General features: G+C 50.2%; 1 protein-coding gene across 2 annotated transcripts in view; it reads left to right on the top strand.

Annotated features, from left to right (window-relative positions):
• Positions 1-1,984: 1,984 nt before the first annotated feature.
• Positions 1,985-8,001, top strand: part of CAPN5 (calpain 5) — a 117,041-nt gene continuing 111,024 nt past the window's right edge. Inside the window, exon 1 of one of the 2 annotated variants that reach the window (XM_075919511.1) lies at positions 1,985-2,209. The gene's annotated coding sequence lies outside the window, so the exon portion shown is untranslated. Of the gene's footprint in view, positions 2,214-8,001 lie in introns of both variants that reach the window. The other variant, XM_006139577.4, reaches the window with a different exon arrangement.

Raw genomic sequence — 8,001 nt, 5'->3', positions numbered from 1 at the left:
ATTATCCTAGAAATGTAGGGCTACAGAGACTTCATGAAGTCCTAAGTAAACCTTAGGTTGGTTCATCCAACCTGTTCTTAAAAACCTCCAGTGATGGGGATTCCACAAACACCCTTGGAAGCCTAGAGCAGAGAACTACCCTTACAGTTAGAAAGTTTTTCCTAATAACTAATTGAAATCTCCCTTGTAGATTTAGTTTATAGAATCCTAGGGCTGGAAGAGAGCTCAGGAGATCATCGAGTCCAGCTCTCTGCCCAACACAGGACCAACCCCAACTAAATCATCCCAGCCAGGGCTTTGTAAAACTGGGACTTAAAAACTAGGGATGGAGATTCCACCTCCTCCCTAGGGAACCCATTCCAGTGCTTCACACCACCCTCCTAGTGAAACAGTTTTTCCTAATATCCAACCTAGACCTCCCCCACTGTAACTTGAGACCATTGCTCCTTGTTCTGCCATCCCTCACTACTGAGAACCGCCTCTCTCCATCCTCTTTGGAACCTCCCTTCAGGAAGTTAAAGGCTGCTATCGAATCCCCCTCACGCTTCTCTTCTGCAGACTAAATGAGGCCAAATCCCTCAGCCTCTCCTCTTATATCATGTGCTCCCCATATCATTGTGGTTGCCCTCTGCCGGACTCTCTCCAATGTGTCCACATCCTTGCTATAGTGGAGGGCCCAGAACTGGACACAATACTCTAGATGTGGCCTCACCAGAGCCGAATAAAGGGGAATAATCACTTCTCCAGATCTGCGGGAAATGCTTCTCCTAATGCACCCTAGTATGACATTAGCTTTCTTGGCTACAAGGGCACACTGTTGTCTCACCAAGCATCTCATCCTCTGTAATCCCCAGATCCTTTTATGCTTAACTGCTGGATAGCCAGTTGGTCCCCAACCAATCAGTCTCCATTGCTTCTTGTTTCTTATAACAGCCTTTAACATATTTAAAGACTGTCATAATATCCTCTGTTGTCTTTTCTCAAGAGCAAAAGTGCCCAGTTTATCTTTTCCTCATTTGCCAGGTTTTCTAAACTATTTATCATTCTTGTTGCTTTCCTCAAGAGTCCCTCCAATTTGTCACCCCTTTTCTAAGCGGTCATGCCCAGGATTGTACAGTTCTCCAGCCGAGCTCTTACCTGCGCCCAGCAGAGCATACAGACTCCTGTATCTTTCCAGTTACACTCCTGTTAATACACCCATTATCTTTTTTTTTTGCAACTCCGTTCAAACTGAGATGCTCTCTAGCACCCCCTCCCTCCTGCCTTCCTCAGTGCTACCATTTCGCCCCTTGTTCCCTATTTGTTATTGGTTCGTCTTGATTTTTTTTCCTTTCTAAGTGTAGCACTTTCCACTTGCTTTTATTGAATTTCATCTGCCAGAGCAATTCTCCCAGTTTGCCACAGCATTTTGAATCCTCATCCTCTGCTCTAGCAGCTCTGCTGCCCTTGCCAGCTTGGGGTTATCTGCATATTTGATAAGTGCACCCTCCCCCACTTCCTCAGCCAAGTCACTTATGAAAGTAGTGACTAACTCCACTCCAGGGCAGACCCCTGGGGCACCCCACCACCTCCTCCCACTGTCAGCAAACTACTGATGACTAAAGCAAAATGCAGGACAATGTAGCACTTTAAAGACTAACAAGATGGTTTATTAGATGATGAGCTTTCGTGGGCCAGACCCACTTCCTCAGATCATTTGATCTGAGGAAGTGGGTCTGGCCCACGAAAGCTCATCATCTAATAAACCATCTTGTTAGTCTTTAAAGTGCTACATTGTCCTGCATTTTGCTTCAGCTACCCCAGACTAACACGGCTACATTTCTATCACTATTCTACTGATGACTACTCTTTGTATATAGTCCCCTCCCCCCCTTCCTGTCATGTGGGACTGCGCTCAAAGCCTCCCTGAAACCAAGTTTCAGTTCTTCACCCCACTTAACCCTCCCCCCCCCCCCAGCCTGGCTTAAACCCCAGCTCAGAGGCCGCTGTCCCGGGGGGCTGCAGCACCCTACCCTCGCTGGAGCAGCAGACCCTGGGCAGAGCCAGCGCAGGCGCATGCTGCGTCCCCACCCCCTTGGCAGCCCCTCCCCGTGAAGGCTGGGCGGTGCTGCTGGGAGCGGGCGGCGCACAGCAGCGCTGCAGCCCCCGAGCGCCTGCAACATCTGGCCGCTGTGCTGCGGAGGATCCGCGCTCGGGACAAGCCCCGCAGGCAGGTGAGAGGCGCGGGGGCACCAGAGCCAGGCACCGGTGTCCTGGCTGCGCGCTGCCGCGGGGAAGTGGCACGGAGATGGAAGGGGCTGCTGCAGGAGCCAGCGTGTTTGCATTTGCGGAGGGTGTCCCTCCCGAGGGTCCCTCCCCTAGCCACATGGGGGGTGCCTTGTGGGGGATGTGGCTGGAGGTGATGGGAGGGGGAGATTCTACCCCCCAAGAGCCAGTGTTCCCGGAGAGGGAAGAGGGAAATGCGGAGTCTGGTGCTTGCCTGGCCCAAGCGGGGAGGGGAACATCTGGTGTGTGTGCTGCTTGCGGGCTGTGGGTGCCCAGGGCGGGTTTCCATGTGGTCCCGAGTGTGCAGAGCCCTGCCAGGCTGCAGGAGTCGAGGGGAGAGCCGCAGAGATGTTCTGCCTTCTGTCAGGGCTCTGCCAGGCCCGTGCTGGGTTAGGGTCTTTTCTTGACAATGTGGGTCATTTCACCATAGCCACGGACCAGGAGACCCCCTGCAGAACAGGAGGACTTGGAGCAAGTGGCCTTGCTGCTGTCTGTAGAGGGACTTCATAGGCCTTCCTTGCAGCAGCCCATGGGAGCATTTTCCTCTCCCTGCAGGAGGCATCAGCCAGCCACAGCTAGTGTTCAGACCCACCCAGCTTGAATAAGGGATGGTGCCTGGGCTAAAGTGGTGAGGAGCAACAATTCTGGGTGACAAGGGGAGCAGTCGCACAGCTAAGGGCCTTCTGCTGAGACTCCTGCTTCCAGTTGTCCTGGGCTAGCTAGTTAAGCACCTGTTGAATTTTAAACAGGAGTATCCCACTCAGCTCCGTAGTGCTCATGCGCTTCAAGTTAAGCATGTGCTGAAGTAGGTTGCTGAATCGGGGCTGTAGCCTTACGGAGATCTCTACACACAGCAAAACCACCCCTGTGGCAAGGAGTCTTAGAGCTCGCTGTGGGGTACACATAGTGCAGATGTTTGGCGTCGGGCTGGAGCCCACGCTGCGAAACCCTCCTCCTTCAGGTTTCTGGGCAGGGGCTGGAGTCCAGGCGGGTGCTCTGACACTTATCTTTAGCCTGCAGCCTGAGCTCAAGTCAGTTGACCCAGCTCTGAGACTTGCCACTGCGAGTGTTTTTTTCACTGTGGAGGTGCCCCTCTGTCACCGATGGCATCTGCATTCCTGCCAGCGGTGGAGCTGCGCTGCGGCTAGCAAAAGGGGATATTTTTGGCAAAAAGCCTAATGTAGATGCTCTTCCAGAGACCCCTGCCTCCTCATGCTGAGGGGGCTAAGTTCCCACCTGCACGTCCAGTGGGAGCTGCAGGTGCATGACACCTGAAAGTCAGGCTTCTGCTATTAAAGTGCCAGCAGCTGCCTGGAGACTGGCTGCATCCTGCTGTTGCTGGTGAGTGGAGCCAGAAGGAAACTTTTGGTAAGGAAGCTTCCTACAGACTTCCCCTGAGAAGGCCAAGAGCCAGGAATGTTGTTTGCTCTGGAGTCTGGGGTGGGAGTGGGGGGGGGGGGGGGGGTCACACACACAAATGCACTAGGGATGTTAAATTTAGATTAATCGGCTAATCGAAGAGTTAATGCAATTTGCATTGACTATTCGATTGGTGGATAAGGGCGCCTCAGCCTGTGAAGTGTAGCAGTTACACTTCAAAGGCGAAAGCGCTGCAGGGAGCATGGGGTCAGCAGGGGACTCAAGCAGTTCCCCACTGGCCCCATGCTCCCCATGGTGTTTCAAAGCCGCAGTGCCGCATGAAGCCTAGGCTCAGCTGGGGACTCTGACCCTGGGCTCCATGCGGCACTGCAGCTTTGAAACACCGTGAGGAGCCCGGGGTCAGCGGGGGAGTCCCCAGCTGACCTCGTGTTCCATGTGGTACTGCCGCTTTGAAGCACCCCATCCTCTTTTCCCCTGCTTGCTGCCTCTTTCTGATAGAAGCAGCAAGAGGGGAAGCGACTAGTTGACTAGTGTGTCGATTATCCGATAAGCATTTGCTTATTAGATAGTTGACTAGTTGTTCATATCCCTAAAATGCGCACTGTTAATTTGCCTGCCAGGCATGTCCTAAAGGTACGTGTGGGTGGGTGAGTGGCTTGCATGTTTGGCATTCAGATTTATCACCAAGAACTCGAGTGCCTATGGCAGTGCGGTAGCGTTCACTCTGCAGAGTTCTGAGCCCCCGTGTGAAGGAAAGCAAAAGGTTCGGATGAATAATCAGACATGAAATTGAGGCAAAAGCAAGGCAGTGAGCAGGAAAATGCCTATTAAATTCTCTGGCTGGTTTTCTTGCTGCATCCATCTGGCTGGAGGAGTGGGCTGGACAGGAACATTGCTGTACTGGCATCTTTCCCATGGATGCCTTCTCCCCGACTGCTTTGAAAGGATGCTGAGAAAGGGCAGGGGTGTGCGTGTGTCGCCACATGGCTGAGCTGGTGTTTTATCTGTAGGTAGCACTGTTCCACTTCCAGCAGCCGGATTTTATTGCTGTATTGTGTAATCAGTAGTGATTTCAGAGAGCTCTGCGCTGTGGGCTGGTGCTCGTTAGCATAACAGTTTTCCCTGTGGCTGACTGCCTGAGTCAGCACAAGGCAGTCTCTGTCTAGCTAACAGATTACTCCAGTTGAAACCACGTGCACAGGTGCTACTTTCTTCTGCCAGCTAGGACTGGACCCTTGGTGGCGGTGGCGTGTGTGTGTGTGTTTCCTGAGCCACAAAGAAAGACCATGTGTGTGTGTTTCCTGAGCCACAAAGAAAGACCATGTGTGTGTCCTGAGATCCACAAAGAAAGGCCACCCAGCTGCTGTTCATAGCAAATAAAGTTGGACCTTTTGCTTAAGTTGTAGAATTTGTGCTTTGAAGCTGAAGACCAGGGTTTGATTCCTGTTGATGGCTGTTCTAGAGAGGTTCTTACATTCTGTACCTTGCAGGACTTTTCCCTGGAAAAGGTGCACTTGATGTGCATTGTAACATTCAGCTGAGGTGAAGGAGAATCTCCATTACTTGTTAGCAGTATAGGGTCTGTGACGCAAAGTTGGAACAGTTATAAAATGTAGAGAGTAGCAGTGTGTTTGTGTGCATGCAAGTGTGCACATGCACAACGGTATATTACATGTATGCTCACTAGCTATGCAGAAATTACATGCATACTGCTTATTTGCTTGACTAGTAGGGTAACAGTTATTCCTACATGCATGCATTGGACATTGTTTGAAATGTGCATTATTGATCCAGACTGAAAATACAGGGTTGAGTTATTCTTGAGGTAAGTCTTGCTTGTCTAGATGGCAAGGCCATTTTGGTAACTTGCGTAAAGAAATGAAACTTCCCACAGACCGATCAGTGGACCACTATGTTGCTGCTGTTATTATTTATATTTGTATTGCAGTAGCATTTATATTTGTATTGCAATAGCAACTAGAACCCCTAGGCATTGTGCTAACTTTGGCCTCCCCACCCCACCAGCTTCCCCTGCATTTCTTCTGAGGTCCTTTTGCTGGATATACTCCTACCCTGCTGCTCCTACTGCATTCCTCAAATGATGTTGTCTGTGCCTTGCTTTTAAAGTAGAAAGTGCTACTGGGATGCATTAACACATGTGTTGTGAGCAAGACACGAGAAGTCATTCTTCCGCTCTATTTTGCACTGGTTAGGCCCCATTTGGAGTATTGTGTCCAATTCTGGGCACCGCAATTCAAGAAAGATGTGGAGAAATTGGAGAGGGTCCAGAGAAGAGCAACAAGAATGATTAAAAGTCTAGAGAATATGACTTATGACGGAAGGCTGAAAGAACTGGGTTTGTTTAGTTTGGAAAAGAGAAGATTGAGGGGGGACATGATAGCCATTTTCAGGTATCTAAAAGGGTGTCATGAGGAGGAGGGAGAAAACTTGTTCATCTTGGCCTCTGAGGATAGAACAAGAAGCAATGGGCTTAAACTGCAGCAAGGGAGGTTTAGGTTGGACATTAGGAAAAAGTTCCTAAATGTCAGTGTAGTTAAACACTGGACTAAATTGCCCAGGGAGGTTGTGGAATCTCCATCTCTGGAGCTATTTAAGAGTAGGTTAGATAAATGTCTGTCAGGGATGGTCTAGACAGTATTTGGTCCTGCCATGAGTGCAGGGGACTGGACTCGATGACCTCTTGAGATCCCTTTCAGTCCTGGTATTCTGTGATTAAGTGCAGTCAGAGAAGCTCTTACTCCAGGGTCCCTGAACTGCCCATATATCTGAGGTACTTACGTGGCTCCCATTATTGCAAGATCTGAATGACTCATAATCTTTTAATGCGTTCATCTTCCCAACACCCTTATGAGGGTGTTACAGATGGGGAACTGTGGCAAAGACAGATTAAGTGACATGCCCAAGGTCACATAGAGTTTGTCTCAGAGCATGCAGTCAATGCTGATCTTCCACATTCCTGTTGCTGGTCTTTGTGTTCCTTCCTGTGCATACATGGGACAATTTAGTAGGAGACTCGTTATGTCTGTGAAGGCAGCAAAATTCACATTTTCTGAGCTTAAAGTCTGGCACGTCCCATGAAGGGAAGGGCACCGTGAAAAGCTTTCTGCTGGAGACATATCACATTTGAGGTTGCGTTGGGCAAATGTAATTTCACTTCTGGCATACTGGTCATGTCCTGCCACATTGCCTACCTAAGGGATGGCTTTGATTTTTCCTTTTTGTAAAACAACAAAAAAGCACCAAGACAATGAGAAGCAAAATCTCCCCACATTAAGAGACTGATAGATTCCCAGGCCTTAGGTTGGGCCCTGCAAAAATGTTCACATCGTCCTTCCCGGACTTTTGAGTGCAACCTTAACTCTAGCCACTGGTGTAATTACCATAAGGTCTCTGGTCACATGCTCATAGCTGGTTATTTCCAGGAGTCTCCGCCTCCTTCCCTGAGCCCAGTCTACCCTACACTTGGAATGAAGGGATTCTCTTGTGTGCCCCAAGGTCAGACCCTCCAAGTCCAGCAGGGGAATAGTTGCCAGCCCCTGGCTCTTTGGTGCTGTTGGCCCACCCCCATACACATACCTTACAGCTATCTCAAGAAGAAGCCTCCTCTAACTGCATCCTATAGGATATGACCCTGGGGGCAGGGTTCTGAGCATCCGTATCTTGTGCTCTGGTGTCTCAGGCCTAGTTTGGTAGGCGCTCTTTCGCCAGCATCCCAAAGCCTTGTGGGAAGACCTAAGAGCATGGGAGGCTGCAGAAAGCCTGCTCTTGGGTACTACACAGGGATAAAAGGCCTCTATCCTCGCAGGGTCCCAGAGCGCATCTGTACAGTGATTTCTCAGCCCCAGAGCACAGCCCCCCTCCTCCCCGAGGTTGAGTCTGCTGCCCCGGTCAGCTGTATGTTTTTATCTCTTTGTAGACAGGTTGGGGAGGGGCAGTATAGTGCAGGGATACAGCCCTGTGAGCTGTTTCCACTACCCTGACTCAAGCACCTCTGGTTGCTTAGAGACAATGAGCCAGGCTGGAACCAGCAGGGAAGGGGTGCAGCTAAGTTAAGTTCTTCGCAGCTACCTGGACCTGCACTAGCTGAGATTCTGTGCATGTCCCATAGCTCACTACCCTTTCCTCTCCCTTCCTCCGCAGCAAACTTAGCTCTTTCCTGCCCTTGGTTTTCTGATTCACCTCATTGCTATGTATGTAACTGGGGCCACTGACCTTGTGCTAAATCGTGCAGCTCTCTGCTGGAATAGAGTCATTGTGTTAAACAATACGCCTGATTCTCTAGCCTCAGGATATGGGTGACTCCCATTGAGTACAATGCAAACAGGAATTATTACC

Source organism: Pelodiscus sinensis, chromosome 1, assembly GCF_049634645.1.
Source record: "Pelodiscus sinensis isolate JC-2024 chromosome 1, ASM4963464v1, whole genome shotgun sequence".
Taxonomy (NCBI): Eukaryota; Metazoa; Chordata; order Testudines; family Trionychidae; genus Pelodiscus; species Pelodiscus sinensis.
This window is presented reverse-complemented; position numbering and strand designations above follow the sequence as displayed.